The following is a 14,963-nucleotide window of genomic DNA, read 5'->3' as shown; positions in this document are numbered from 1 at the left end:
TGGGTATTCAACCTATTATAAAGACTTAAATATGATGTCATCAAAAGCAAGCACAGAAAGAACAGGGTTTTGCAACAGTATTTTAGTGATCCTCATTTATCAGAATACGAATTAGAGGCTTTGAAGTGTTTGGTTCTGTGATATGCCCAAAAGAATGCAGTTACAGAAATTCCCTGAATCACAAAACTAATTAACAATCTCACTGAGCTATGAACTGTGAGAGCTCCTCAGCTGTTCTGAGGTTATCCAGAAAATACTGAAGTACTGAAATTTCATTAGCTTTCAATGGACTGTAAATGCTCCAACTGGTAATTCAACTAAAAAAAAAAAAAGATTAAGTGGCATATTTAATGCAACTGAATATTTTAGGATATGCAGGTTGAAAAATTAAAAATGCTACTCTATTCTCTTTTGCTGTGCTAGTATCTTACCTCTTGGTATATATCCAGTTACTGGTTTTCAAGCGAAACAAAGACCATGATGTGCTTGGTAGACATTCCTGCTTGGGATATCCTTGTATCCTTCCTCACTTACTGCTGGGTGCTTCTACCTTCTCAGTTGAGGTTTTAGATTTTTCTGGGCCATGTTTAATTAGATCAAGGAATTCATTCAGCTTGAGATGTCTTGCAGAGCACACTGGGACAGCAGTTTCATGGTCCCCATTTATATCACCCAATGCTGCTCTCACCATCCCCTCTCCCTCAGTCCCCTCTCCCTTGCCCCTGGCTGTTCAGGCCCATCTCCTCCTGCAGGAGAGCACAGCTGACTGGGCCTGCCAGTCACATCTGCAAGGCCACATTGCCTCAGTGGTGATGTGAAGGAAGAAAAACAGTTTCTACAGCTGAGGCCAAAGAAGATGGAACTACAGCAGCCAAAAGGTTACTTATATTGCTGCAGAAATGGGGCAGTTCCCTGATCCTGTTCTCATTACACTCCTTAAAAAGGGTGCTGGTGCAGCCATCACCTACTGCAGTGTCCAGGCTGAGCATTGGAGTAAAACCCAAGCCTGAGATTTGCTTTTGGTAATTAGGCATTTTCTCTACCTAAGATCTAGAAGTAGACTTGCAGTTGCAAAGCTAAGGGCACGGGACAGGAAGCTCAAAACGGATTTTGAAAACATAATACTTTATAATATCATGAGAAAAAGTAAGAATTTAAGGCAAGGAACTACTTTACTCTGTACACATAGGCTTTATATAGGTTAGATCCTTGTTCAAAGTGGCAACAGCCATACACAGGAAAAAAACACAGAATAAATACATTTACTTTATACACTGAAAGTTACAATTCACAATGTAGCTGCAAATTAGATTACACTAGTTTCAAACAGTTATTATTAGTTAATCCCACCTAACCCCCCCAGAATTGTGTGTACATTTAAAGACACTGGCTGTCACAGCTACACTCTAGCAGCAACTACTACACTGCTAGTTAACAGACACAGGAAGCAAGACCAAGGCTAGTAAGTTCACAATGCTACAGCAGTTTAAGGTTAAACCAGAACCTGAAGCCAGATAAAGATTATTCTCCATCCCGTACAAGACTGGGAAAAGGATAAGCACAGATTGAGGAACCGTTTTAATTCAGAATTGTATTTCATCAAATTAACCAGATCGGAGTATTAGTTTCCATAATAAGAAAGACTGCAGACTGTGACATGAACTTGTAGTGAAGGAGAGTCCCAAAGACTTGGTCATCTGGAACACATCACAGGCAGTATAAAAGCAGTATTTCTAATATAGTTGTGATCAGAAGTCCTCTCTGCATGCACGAAGAGGACCCAGTAATCACACTAAAATATCCCAACACTATCAACAGCATCAGAAACCAAGCAACTGGATGCCAGCCAATTCAGATTAATAATACCTACTAGTGATCCTGGCCTCCACACCGTATCTTACTTTTCACTATTCCACACATCTGCATGCAAAGCTATCTTCAGCTCTCCACTTAGATTTAATTTGCTTAATAAGATCAAGTGATCTTTAGAAGAGTGGACTTACTATACAAAGTTGGGGTTTTTTTGACACCTACAGCTATGTAGAACATGAAGAACTGGAGATTCCCAGGTACTTTGCTACTTAAAGTGATCATTATCCTATTAACCTACAAAAGTCTGGCACACTCCACTTTGCAACAGGTGGACTTGGACAACCTCACCTTTCAAGGCTGTCTTCAGATCTGGTCACACAACAATGATCTATTTTAAGTACGAAATACCTGTATATACTCAGCACATCTCCCACTTGCCCCTTGATCCTTGCCAAGCACTGCCCAACTCTTCTGAGTTTTCAGAGATGGATCATCACAGCTTGGAAAGCAAACCTGACAGTCTTTTACTTACGTTTAGTTACTAGATAAAATTCTTAAATATATGCCCTCTTGCATCATTCAGTACAGGACCATTCTAGATCACTCATTACAAATAAACAGACAATACTTTACACATTAGCAATAACCTCAAGCCAATAACCTTGCTAAGAATAATCTTGATGTCTAAGGAAAGCTGGAATTAAATCCTGTCCAAGTCTGTAGCAAGGTTGCAACCTTCAAAGATTTAGTCACAGGAAAGATTCAGTCTGGTTAGTCTGAGCATCAGAAGAACAACACTTTAAGGCAACCCTTTAAAACGGAACTCAGATCTTACACTGAAGTGAAATATAAGCAAGTGCATACATATCCCTGTTCCTAAGGAACTTAAATATCTGAGTTTGTTTCATTTGGGTGTTTTAGTAGGTTTTTTATTTTTAGAATTCCCTTAGAGTGAAAGTAACTTGTTTCTGATCAGTAGCTAAGTGATGAAGAAAAAGGACTTGCCTTAAACTGTGCTTTTAAGGCACTGGAGCACTCCCCCCACCAAAAAAAAAATAATCACATATATCTATAAGTAAATAAGGTTGCCATGTCATGATAAAAGCTAATGCTCTTAAATGCCAGGTATCAACTGTATCAAGACATTATCCTTGCATGTAGGCAACACAAAGTTATTAGAATTGCCTCACTGTTGCACAGATAGCACACAGAATCATCAGTTACACAGAGCTTTATGGGGCAAAAAAAAGAAAATCACCATCCCATTTTCCATATTATTCAGTACAGAGTAGCAGGTTGTATGTAGCAACAAGCAGAATATACTCTTTATTTCAGCAAGATAGTGTTACCTGAAGTGGAAGTCATATGACAGTAGTGCCATTACAGCTAAAACCAATTCTTCTGTAGGGAGATATCTAGCCAGACCTCTCCAAGTACTTTCAGGAAGCCTCCAGGTCTAATATTAACACCCAGAAGACATATTGCAGACAGACTATTGAAGAGAAGGATCTATCACATTGCTGTAATCCCAGCAAGAACTTGCTAGGAAACCTGATAGAAATCTTCTACAAGCACAAAGACTGAGTTAATACCATTAACCAGTATTACTATGCTAAGAGTTTGTCACTGTGGTGGTAACAGACTAGTTGCCTAAATACTTAGGGTGAATTATGACACCACTGTTCACACTAGTCAACTAGGCTCATACCAGAAAAGTGACACTTAGACAACAGACTTGTTCGACAGCCTCACTCCCACTGAATTGCAAAGTGTATTTCAACTATGCTTCCTTTGAAAGCTCATCCATGCAGAAGCATGTTCACCTTTGATACACAGCATACACTAAGGCCACCAAACCACTGCTAAGAGATGCTTCAGATGTTAAACTAATACTGACTTTTAAGCCTCCAGCTTACTTTGGTTTAAGTAAAACCAGCAGATGCAACTGTGTCTGCCCATACAATTACATTCCTTGCTTCTAAACTGAAGTCAGGTAATGTATCATGTTCATATCTCTACTAGGAAAATCTAAGCCACTGTTGAGCTCACATTTGATGCAGATAGGCAAGTAGTAACCCCCTACCCTGAGTCTAATCTTAACCACAGAGTCCCACCTCCCCAGGGGCACTGGGGAATCATCTTCTTGTAGCCTCTGAAAGTACTTCCACTATTTTAAGCACTTAACTGAAGGGTTCACAGATATATACTACAAGTCACTCAGCTCCCTCAATCAGGTGACTTAACACAAGCACTAACCTTTCTCCCATCTTTCAGTCAATGCATTTGCAGCACATAAAGCAACAACAGTCATTAAGTACCTCAGATAATTATTAGTTATCCATAATTCCGCTGCTGTGTTATCACCTTTAAACAGGTTTCTTCACTTCAGTTTCCCCAATCAGGCAGAGTGAATACTATACCAAAGGATTCTGCATATACAAGAAGATACCTTTTTACTGGACTGAGAGCAGACGTTTCCAATAACAAACAGACATGTAATTTTCCAGACTACTGTAGTCATGTACTTTATAACAAAACCAAAAGCAGTATTTTTATCTTCAAATGGGAACTGTATTATTACACCAGTGTAGGGGTCACATCCTATTGCAGTACAGCTATTCAAAGTTAGTAAAACTAAAAAGCTGTGGAGAGCTTCCCTTATGGGAGAAGTGTTATCCTTGGTCTCTCTCACAGAGCCTTTGCCTACCACTATAAAAATATTTACAGCCAAACATGATCTCCAACCAGAGCCTCCAGAGTGCTATAGAATGAAGAGTGGCACAATATAACATGCTTGTTCATAACTCTGAACAAGTTTTGGGTGGCAGTGTGTTAACTAAGAACCACTTCAACACAGAGAATTAGAACATGCTTATTTCAGGACACTTCCCTTTATGACCTAACAAGCGACAGGTTACATGAAAATACAGAACCAATGCAGAATATAAGATATGCATTTAACCTTGTGTGCTCTTGGAGACATTTCCTCTCTCCACACCACACATTACCAGAAAAAAAATCTACTATTCTGATACACAGCCAGCTCATCACATAAGCTCTCGTGCCCCTGCTAGGAAATCAGCACAACAAGGTGCTTCTGTACACTAATGCATGCAGCACGGGGATCAGGTGGGAGATGCTGGAGTTATAACCTCCCTGGGATCACAGAGATGAGCTGGGATAGCTCTCATAGTTGGAGTGCTGCTGTGGATGGCTACAGGCTCTCTAGGACAGATCAGCCAACAAGGCAAGGCAGGAGAGTTGCCCTTCCCCTGAGAAAAGCTGGAGTGCACAAAGCTCTACCTACAGATGATAATGAGCCAGTTTATGGGTCAGGAGTAGCACAGTCACCAGGAGGACTAGACTAGGTTGTCTCCAGAAGTGTCTTCCAGCCTCAGCAACTCCATAAGTCAAGTCTGTGCCCCAGCAACGCATAGCTACAAATCTTATCTGTGAGGAGTCTTTGGAAGTGGAAGGCCTATTTGCCAACTTGCACAAGTAGTACAGCAGAGCTACAAGACTTACAGCCAGTCCATGATGACTAACACATAATTAGAAACCTTAACTAATACTTATTTACAAGAGTATAACAGGGGTCATTACCCTGCTATGACTATATGATAGCTACTATTAGAAGACAGTTGTGAATATTAAGGAAAGGAATTAGACGAGCACTGCTTGATCCCTGTTTTACAAGCTAAATGAAGATAAAGATGTACAGTATCACCACCAGTCAACTTGTCTAATAATTTTAATTAGTTTCCTTCCATTATAACTTCAGAACAGATTCAATCCATAAAGCCTACTTTGAATTTAGTTTGCATTACAAGACAAACTTAAAATTCCTAATGTTTGCAGAATTGTTTAAAATATGAAATTGATTGCTAGACTGTGCTTTGAAACATGATAAAGTAGAAAGAAAAACAGCACCAGTTTCAAGCATACATTCCTGACTTTTGAAAGACCATTTCCTTAAATTGCTTGGCTAGTCTATTTTATGACATGGTAGATAAAAGCAGAAAGCTGCCATAAAAGTCAGTCAGTGAAACCTCTTGGTGAGTAAAGTAATGAGAATTCCTTACCTACCCAAAATGAAATCTCACAGTAAGCCAAGAACACTAAATAGCAGAAAAGCACCATCATGGAGAGGAGTTTCTTACCACAGCAGCAGTTTAGTGGAAAGGCTGTATCACAGATCACTATGTACTTTAGGACTGGCTCATTCTAAGCAGGGATCAGCTTCCCCAATCAGCAAAACCACCTCTTTTCTGGAAAGCTGAGGCAATTGGCAAGCAACTTGATCTAAAACCACTTCACTTGCTAAATGTCTGCTTTAGAGTGGTGCCCAAGGCAGTGCCCTCCTGAGCAGGGTAGCACTAACCTTATAAAACACCTACTTTAAAAAAAAAGCCACTTTAGTGTTCTGCAACATGGAGTCCAGAGTTCAGGTAGCTCCTACAAATAATCTTTTAAAGTGCTTCACCATGTTTTGAGTACAATCCTTTAATGCAGTACTCTATAACAGCCTGTAAAATGGGATTGTTTTCTTTGTTAAACCTGTGATTCAAGCCACTACCTTGCCAAAAAAAAAAAAACAAAACCCAAACCACCAATATTAAATCTAAGTTGGAAACATTCTTTAACATGTCCATCTACCATGCCCAAAATAGGGGCTTAAGTCTGGGTCTTGAGTATTCTTCTGAAGAATAATCTTTTTCACTACAGGTAAAGATACATACAGAAAGAGCTAGAAACCAGGGATATCACAGCACCTGCTTAACTCAGCATGCTCTCAGCTTTCCAGTTCTATGCTTTGACTTCGGATTAGTTTTGACACATTCCAAATTTAAGAAGAACATATTAAAAACTCCAGTTTCATTGCATTATTAGTGACCTGAAATATTTCACACTAATCACTTCAACTGACAGCAACACTAATTCACAAAGTAACAGCTGACAGGATTAAGACTTTAACAAATGCTTATAATCCTAGAACAAATTTTTTCAGTTTTTGACTTGTGATCCTGCAGAGATTCCTAGTAAAGACTGCCTTTCCCTTAAGACTCATGATCCTGTAACCAACCATTATTCCTTTGTCAACCACTTCAGCAAGGAAGGCTATGGGCTCAGGATCCCATAGAAAACAGTTCAAAGTGACTGTTCTACGCAAGCACTTTGTCACTATAAAGATCCAAGTAGCTACTTACACATCAGCCTAAATAACATTCTCACATTACATGACTTCATGACTTTCATTTTGACAGGTCTTGAAAAACACATTTGCACATCTCAAGCACAAGAGACAAAACAGATCCTCTAATATTACTATTAAAGCAGTATTTGGAAGAACATGAAGAGATAAAGCATGAGCTATACACACTCATCTTGCTTAAATGACAAGACGACTTGATATTTCTGGGGCAGACACTGAGGAAAGTTGCTTGGTCTTGTTTATTGGGCTAAAAGAGCTACCAACAAAATGACTGCTCTTTAGCAGATATCAACAAGGACTTTTAAAATATCTGTTCTTTAGCCTCGTCAAGGGACAGGCAGCAACTGTATCACAGAACAAATGCCACGAAATTGATTAGCACCACTAGGAGAACAAAACAGACAAGACTTTGCTGACTTTGCTGCTTCACACAATAGCAGGTAAGAAGCAATGGAACCTTATCACACTGCTTGACAGTAGTGAGAACTGTTAGCAGAGACATGGGGGTGGAAGATAGATGAAGAGAGAAAAAAAAAACTAAAGAACTGCAGGTTTTTATCAGCAGGATAGCACTTCCAAGTCAAGACAGAATGAGTTTGAGAATACAGTTGCTATCTAACCTGGCTGATAATTAGGATCAGCACCAGTAAGTCAATCAGGCAAAAGTTACTTGAAGTCAGGCACACAGGGACTGAAAAGCAGCAAGTGCCTACGTTTATATTCTTCAGTGGCATCCCCAGCCACTGCCTTTCACTTAAACCCCAGAGACCACTACTCCCATCCCAAGCTCTTTGCTACAGGCACAAGACACCTACTGACCTTAGGCACTGTTTGTCTTGATACTGTTATGCACTTGCATTCCCACGAGTGCCTATTGCCTGCACAGCTGCCATGAGAAACAGGCTCCTTCAGTACCCCTGCTAAGAGAGGCTATTAATTCACATGAATTCATTGTGTAATGGAAAGCAATTCACTTAATCAGTCACATGCAGTTTGAATTTAGTCAATAAGAAATTATAAAGTGCAATTATCTGCTGCATGGAAAGGGAACAGAGTTTACAAAGCAACAGGACAAGAACAAACTACGAACCAGATTCCCAAATCACGATCCTAGGGCTTGTTCTGCTGTACCACATGGCCACTTCTGCTCTGTTCACAGGACAGTTTTGTTCCTTATGAAGTTTGGACACCAACACTTCCAGAGAAGCAAGCCATTTTATCCAGCATTTGGTCAAATAACAGTAGGGCTCAATCAATTAAGCTGCTGCTGAAAAAACTTAGAGCCTGAAAGAGGCATTACATCACAGGAACTATAAGCCATCCAAGGTTTCGGTGTACACATCCAAGTTGTCTAGGCAGGGTCCCGTCATCACTGACTTGATTTTATCTAAATGTCTCAACTGTTCTTCTACCCAAATTTCCAGTACCACTGCACTGACAATTAGAGACAAGTTTGAGAGTTTTAAAGGAGGGCCAAGAAAGGGTATTGTCTGGTCAAATTAAGCTTTCAGTTAAAGAGTTTTTGCAAAGCATTCCAGCTAAATCTTCAAACTAGAAATTCCTCTGCACCATATACATAATACCAGTGAAAATAGGTCAGCTTCACTTTTCTCCAGGCATGCAAAACAGAATCAAGTTGGCCTACTCCAAAAGAGGTGTAAAACAATTTACTACTAAAAGTCTAATACAGGAAACTGATTTACAGGAGCACTCTGAAGGTTTTTCTATTTCTTAAATGGAGTATTTAATACAGGAAATAAATGCAAAAAAATGTCACTGTGGTAAGTTGATATAATCTCATAGTAAGCAAAAACCTAAGTTCAGCGTACAGAAGTGATTGAAGCAGTAGGTAAAATTATTCTAAAAGGTCTGCTATATGTGAATAAGTGTAAAGATGCTATTGTCAAGTAAAATTGAGCTGTTGCTATTAAATTACAGAATCACTGAATATTCTGAGTTGGAAGGGACCCACAAGGATCAACTCTCTGTAATAAAATTATTTTCAGCCTTCAAGCAAATCACTTCCAAGAACCACAAGTCTAGTTCCCAGTTGTTAGTTCCTACTGTCACTTTAACGTCAATTGGGAGGAAGGTGTCTAAGGCATCTAAAAAAAGACAGCTTTTCCTGAAAATCACACCTCTGAGGATGCCCTTGAATAGACAGGCACTTCTTTGTTCCTCACAAGAGAAACCAGGATCTCAGAACTACAGAAGTAACGTTTGGACAGTTCAAAAAAAAAAAAAAATAGCTACCTAGACTGCAGGCTACAGATCCTAGTGCAGGTATAGTCTCCTTATTTCCCTACACTGTGAAAATATCCAGGGGTAGTCAAGACTAAGTCTCCTGCTCTCAGATCAGAATCGATTCAACAGGGCTCCAGCAGAACGACCTGGTTAGGCCTCCCCCAGCTGTTCAGGAAGCATGACTGGGCTTTGTCTCACCTCTGTCCCTGCCCTTCTCCAGGTAAGGTCACACTCAGGCACCACCCTTCTCTTCCTACAAGATCTACACCCGTAAGGCTGCAAGGAGGATAAAGACCGGCACAGAGAGAACCTGCCCAGATAAAACAAGATCCTTCAGGAACTTCTGGTTCGGCTGAGACCGACAGCACCCAAACCCCCTGTGTTTATCTCGCACAGACAAAACGTTATCACTTATCCTCGGGCAGCCCAGGGAAGGCAGGGCAGCCTGCACGGGAGGAACCCGCCCGAGGAGCTGGGGCTCAAGGCCGGCTCCTCCTCGCCCTCTCCCTCCCCCAGTCCCACTTGTAGATACGAGTCACCGCCGTCCCCCGGCTCCACCTCAGCCCGGCGGCACCGGGAGCCGCAGGAGCTGGGCCTCCCGCCTCCCACTGCGGCCCCGCGCAGGCCCGGCGGTCACCGTCGCTTCCCCGCCCGTACCCCGGGGCTCCCCCGCGGCTGAGGGGCCGCGTCCCGGGGCAGAACCCGCGGGCTCCCCTCGCTCCCCGCAGGTAGAGGCTGCCCCGCATCCCCGGCGACACCTCCCCTCGCCCTCCGCAGAGCGCGGACACAAGGGCGCTCAGCCCATCCCCGGGCAGCGCCAGGACCTGGCGGCTCCCGCCTCCCCTCACCGGGGGCGCGGGGCCGGGACAGCCGAGCCCCCTCCCACAATCCCGGGGTTGGTATGGGGGGGATCCCGGGGTTGCCCCTCGCTCTCACCTGGGGGCTCCGGCGCGGCTCGCGGCCCGGTTGTGCCCCCCGGCCCGGCTGTGCCCGGTGCTGCCGCCGCCCCCCGGCTCTCATTGAGGGGGCACCGCAGCCGCCCGCGCGCCCTCGCCGCGCACTTCCGCCCTCGCCGGCGCCGCTCCCACCGGGCCCGGCTCCCCGCGAGCGCGCGCCCGCCCGCCCCGCCGTCACGTGACGCTGCGCGGACCAATCGGCTCCGGGTAGCGCGGCGGGGCGGGGCCGGGGGAGGGCGCGGGGAGGGCGGGGCTGAGCCCAGTGAGGGCTGTCAGGGGCCTGTCTCGCCTTAGGAGCAGCCGAGAGCAGCGGGAAGGGTCTCTCTACTCCACTGCTACCTTTGTCTGTTCTCCCCGAGCCCTGTTTGGCTCGGTTTGACCCAAAGGAAACACAAAATCACAGAATCAGTCATTTTGGAAAAGACCTCTGAGATCATCGAGTCCAACCTGTGACCAAACACCACCATGTCAACTAGACCATGGCACCAAGCACCACGTCCAGCCGTTCCTTAAACACCTCCAGGGACAGTGACTCCACCACTTCCCCGGGCAGCCCATTCCAATGTCTGATCACCCCTTTCTGTGAAGAAATTCCTCCTAATGTTGAACCTAAACCTTCCATGGCGCAGCTTAAGACCGCGTCCTCTTGTCCTGTTGCTGGTTGCCTGGGAAAAGAGAGTGATCCCCACCTACAACCTTATTTTCAGGTGATTGTAGAGGGTGATAAACCTGAGCCTCCTCCTCTCCAGGATAAATAGCCCCAGCTCCATCAGTCACTCCTCGTAGGACTTGTGCTCCAGACCCTTCACCAGCTCTGCTCCCTTCTCTGGACATGCTCCAGCACCTCAATGTCCTTCCAGAATTGAGGGGCCCAGAACTGGACACAGGATTTGAGGTGTGGCCCCATCAGTGGCGAGTACAGGGGGAAGAAAAGAAGTTAGGAAGGGCTCTGTCTTAAATGCACCACACATTGTAGTGCAAATTCTACCAAGGGATGCAGAAATTAAATCTGAAGTCGGAAGGGAAAGGAATGGAAGTGTCCTTGATTTGCCTCATAAGGGTTGGGAGTGTTAAGTGCTTTATTAAATCATTGTGCTGCAATACTGTCACGTGTGTGCAACACAGAGCAGTTTTCACTGCTCAGGTAAAGAAAATAATGGCTAGTGCTGTATTTACTGTGATTATTTTACAAATCTTTATCAGTTCCCAAATCCAAAATCTCTCTGGCCAATCCTAATGCCGCTAATCACACGGCCAGGCACCGCTGTCTGGCAAGTACAAAGTAAAATATACCTTCCATGTTGCTTTAATTCAGTTAATTTTTCTAGATATAAATGTTGACGTATTTGAATTCCACACACTAAATTTAAGAATGAATACGTTGGGTAAAATTATTCCTTCTAAAAAACATGCTTTGCATGATAACACCCATCTTAGGCAATGATGGAAATGATGATTACCACTGATCTCTGGGGGGGTCAGCTCCTCTGGGACAGAAGTAAAGCATTAAGTAACAGTGTTAACTCCTCCTTTCACACTGGGCCTCTTTGTAGCCTCCTACAGAAAAGAAAGGGAAAGAATTAATTACATTCAACCTCTATCCATTGGTGGCTGGGTAATATTGCATTTTCAAGTTGGAGACCACAAAAATGGTCTATCACTTAAAATAAACGCAAAAAAAGAAAAAGTCCAACTTTATAAAAGTAATAGGTGAAACAGTGGCCTATTGCCAAAGCAAAATAAGATGGAGGAGGAATTGGAAAGACATTTACTGTAATCTATAATTTCAGGGTTGGAAAAAAACACCAGGAATTGGAAAAAAGAAGTTACAGAGACAGAAAAAAAAAGTAGGTGTCTGGCTCTTGAGAAACAACTGAGGAGTTCATGACTGCATAAAAAGGATGTATCTTCTGAATTTCTCCTATCTTGAAGGAAACCACATTTTCTACATTGTTTGTAAGTTAACAGGGTTTACATCATCCTTGCATCATCATCAGTTTCTCCTCCTAACTCAAACAACTGCAAACCATCAGATTTTAGTTAACCCCTTAGGTGGAAAAGTGAAATTATGAAATTAATGAATTATGAAAGGTCCTGATTGCAGCAATTTTTTCCCTCTGACTTATAGGCTGTATCAGACTAAGAACCACATCAATATTCATCCTGCATTAGAAACTGGCAGACTGAGAGCTCTTTGCTATTTGATGCCATCCATGCAGAGAAGGAATAAGCAGAGAAAGAAATATTGCCAAATGTGAAGGAATGCTGTTTTATAGCTAACACTTAAATTAGCCAAATCTTGGTATTTCTAGGATTAAACATAAATGGTTTTAATACAGATTTTGTACATTTGTATGTAGTCCTAAAACCAAACCAAACCAAAATTAATTAGAACTGTTTACTATTTATCCTTAACTATATGTCACCATGGACATCTTTTATGCCATGTGAGCAATGTGGTGGGATTCATTGCTCTGATGGGACTATTCACAGCAGATAAATATTTTCAGCAAATCATATCTCGGACTCAAAACTCCCAGAAACCTGGGAAGCTGGGTCTTTTCAAACTGAACACAATACTACACTGCTGCACTTGCCACAGTGCTGACACTTCCCCTTCCCCCTTGCAAAAAAGAGGGTTGAGAAATGAACCACATCTATCCTGCTTCTGAAAATTGTTTAGGGGAAACCTACTTCTTTGTAGTAATCCACTCATGACAAAGAACATTTGTGTGATGCCACACTTTGAATTATTATGCATGTTGCCTGGTATAATCTCCATGGTTACAGATATATTTTTTGCTTCAGTACTTTAGGAAGAAAAATTCTATAGAACAATTTAGGAGAGAAAATTCCTTTTCATTATCATTTGTATTGCATTTATTTTATTCTATGTGGTTTGCAGACAATAAACATTAACTTTCTAAACAAGTAAAATTTCAGTAGAGATGGAAAAATTTGTCTACAGGTCTTGCTTTATCTTGCCATAACATGTTTTAAACTGCAAATTCCTAGAGATAGGAACGGTATTTTTCATGCATATATTTAGTTTCTAGCCCACTAAGAATGTAACAGGGCACTGTGTGTCACTGCCAGAGTCATAAACAACAGTAAGTGTGGTGGGAAGACTGAACAGTAAATATTATTTCTTTGCAAAGATTAGGACTCATACTTCCCTTCTGAGCAGTTCTATGTTATAAGCAGAAATGTATTCCAGAAAGATGGTTAGCTGGAACAAGAATCAGCCAAAATCAGTTCCAGAAATTGGCGATGGGAAAGAAGTAAACCCCAGATACAAAGCCCTATTCCCATCATTTGCACACCCAGTTCTTCTTTGACAGTGTTTCAGCATCTCTGACCTGGTTTTGTTTGGTTCTTTCTTTTTTTTTCACACAAGTGACTACAAGAAGAACAGTGTAAGGAGCCCATTCAGGAAAAATTTATTTGAGGAACTATAAGGCCTAGCAGGCTGCAAATGATGGTCAGAAGGAATCTCCCCTCTCCAGTGCTGTTCCTGCAGGGAGCAGGTAAAAAGAAAGGTATATACAGCGATGAGGAAACTGGAGGGAGGTTCTTGAATTGCAAGGGAATCAGTGCTTACCTAGGACATCAGTCTTTGCTGATATAGTGATGTAATTTGGAATCTCTAGAAATAAGAGAAATAAGAGGCAGAAAATTCTGCCATCTGAATGCTGTCAAGGGACTATGGCACGACAGGTACCTGATTCACAGCTTTTATCCCAGTCTCAGTTTACAAGGAACTGTGGCCAGTTATAACCAAAAAGAAATCAGGGGTCACTGGAAAAAGAAGTGGTCCTGCTTCATCTCCTGCACTGAGGCTGTGCCAGTAATATAAGAACAGGCTAAAGCAGCAGGAAGATTTTACCCCTGCCTGAAGCACATGACCAGTTCCTTATAACACCTGTGCAGCACAAAGCAATGGTTCAGTGGAGGTAACCAGATCCATAAGTTTTTATTAATTTATTCAGTCCAAAGTGACTGTAATTTTTTTATCCTCCTTTTAAAACCATTTTTCAATCAAAATGAATGCTAGTGTAAGACTGGGGAGAACAGAAGAAAGCTTGGGAAAACAGAAGAAAGATGGAGGAACACAGAAAAAAAACAACCCTATTGTGCTGTCTAGAATGCTGTGATGTCTTTTTTGTTCTCAAAATACATAATTTTTTGTATGTGCAGAGTTCAGCTGCCAGAGTTAATCTAGGCTTAGATAACTTGTAAGAAGAGGTACATGTACACAATGTACACTCAGAGTTTGTTCTAAAATAAAAATAATTTAGTCAAAGGTGATTTTGGGCATGGATAGTCTAACAAGAACTACATTTTACAGATTATTTGTATACTTAAGAGAATGCAGCTGACCTTATCATGATTTATGAATTTCAGCATTCAAGAACCATAAAGCAATAAACTAAAGTATATCTGAAACAAGTGATAGTAAATGAAATATGACTCTGGTTTTGGCCTTGTAGGAGATTATGGTGTTTTGACTATATCATTCAATTTATTTTTGTTACAGACAGCCGGAAGTCACCACACTAAAATAAAGTTCACTGTCAAATAACCTTTCCATTTCAGATACAGCTGGGATTTGTCAGGATCATATCACAGGGTCATTCTTAAAGGGATTCTCACTGACATTTTGTGAGGTAAGGGATTTCACATTCCAGTTTTACAAGTGTTACACTTCTGATCGTCATGATTATCAACACCATGACAGA

The 14,963-nt window shown here is 42.0% G+C and overlaps 1 protein-coding gene and 1 long non-coding RNA gene across 3 annotated transcripts in view; one reads left to right on the top strand and one right to left on the bottom strand.

Annotated features, from left to right (window-relative positions):
* The window catches only part of RALB (RAS like proto-oncogene B), a 49,932-nt gene that overhangs the window by 16,291 nt on the left and 18,678 nt on the right, over positions 1-14,963 (bottom strand). The window contains exon 2 of one of the 2 annotated variants that reach the window (XM_027678942.1): positions 11,685-11,781. The gene's annotated coding sequence lies outside the window, so the exon portion shown is untranslated. Of the gene's footprint in view, positions 1-10,204; positions 10,318-11,684; positions 11,782-14,963 lie in introns of those variants that run through there. The other variant, XM_027678941.1, reaches the window with a different exon arrangement.
* On the top strand, positions 11,951-14,854 carry LOC113965477. Its single transcript, XR_003533545.1, has 3 exons — positions 11,951-12,180; positions 13,622-13,751; positions 14,821-14,854. It is a non-coding gene; the product is annotated as an uncharacterized LOC113965477 (long non-coding RNA).

The sequence above is a fragment of the Neopelma chrysocephalum genome, unplaced genomic scaffold (assembly GCF_003984885.1).
Source record: "Neopelma chrysocephalum unplaced genomic scaffold, ASM398488v2 Primary Assembly neopelma1_44, whole genome shotgun sequence".
In the NCBI taxonomy this organism is placed as follows: domain Eukaryota; kingdom Metazoa; phylum Chordata; class Aves; order Passeriformes; family Pipridae; genus Neopelma; species Neopelma chrysocephalum.
This window is presented reverse-complemented; position numbering and strand designations above follow the sequence as displayed.